This window comes from Oryctolagus cuniculus, chromosome 4 (genome assembly GCF_964237555.1).
Source record: "Oryctolagus cuniculus chromosome 4, mOryCun1.1, whole genome shotgun sequence".
Lineage (NCBI taxonomy): Eukaryota > Metazoa > Chordata > Mammalia > Lagomorpha > Leporidae > Oryctolagus > Oryctolagus cuniculus.
Window position 1 is genome coordinate 167,111,406 of NC_091435.1, and position 956 is coordinate 167,112,361.

Consider the following 956-nt stretch of genomic DNA (forward strand, 5'->3'; position numbering starts at 1 on the left):
ACCACTGGGGTAAGTCCAATTGAGATGTGCTGAACTGTACATCTCTTCTCTCTCTTATTCCCACTCTTATATTTAACAGGGATCACTTTTCAGTTAAATTTAAACACCTAAGAATGATTGTGTGTTAATTAAAGAGTAAAACCTTTATCTTAACATTACCCAAAATTCAGCATGAATATGAAGTCTCTTAAAAGATTAGAAATAATGCCCAATATGCTAAATAGGTGTCCTGTCTCTCCATAGCTTCTTCCTCCTACTCTCCTCTGTCTCTGCCTCCTTGGGCTGCTGTAACAAAATACCATTGAGTGGGTGGCTTAAACAACACACATTCACTTCTCACAGTTCAGGAGGCTGGGAAGCCCAAGGTACCAACAAATTTGCTTCTTGGTGAGGGCTCTTTTGTGCTTACAAATGGCCCCTCTCTCATTGTACCTTCAAATGGCACAGACAAGGGAAGACGGGGAGCCCCAATCTCTTCCTCTGATAAGAAGGTCATTAATGGCCATCGCCGCAACTCACATGGCTAATCCTCCACCTGCGGTGCCGGCTCCCCAGGTTCTAGTCCCAGTTTGGGTGCCGGATTCTGTCCTGGTTGCCCCTCTTCCAGTCCAGCTCTCTGCTGTGGCCCAGAAGGCAGTGGAGGATGGCCCAAATGCCTGGGTCCTGTACCTGCATGGGAGACCAGGAGGAAGCACCTGGCTCTTGGCTTCGAATTGGCACAGTGCGCTGGCTGTGGCAGCCATTTTGGGGGGTGAACCAACAGAATGAAGACCTTTCTCTCTGGCTCTTTCTCTCTTCTGTCTAACTCTGCCTGTCCGAAAAAAAAAAAAAAAAAAAAAAAAGGAAGGCCATTAACCTCATCCTCAGGGCTTCATTCTCATGATCTCATCTAAATCTAATTTCCTCCCAAAGATATCTCCTAATACAATCACATTCGTGATGAAGGCATCAACATA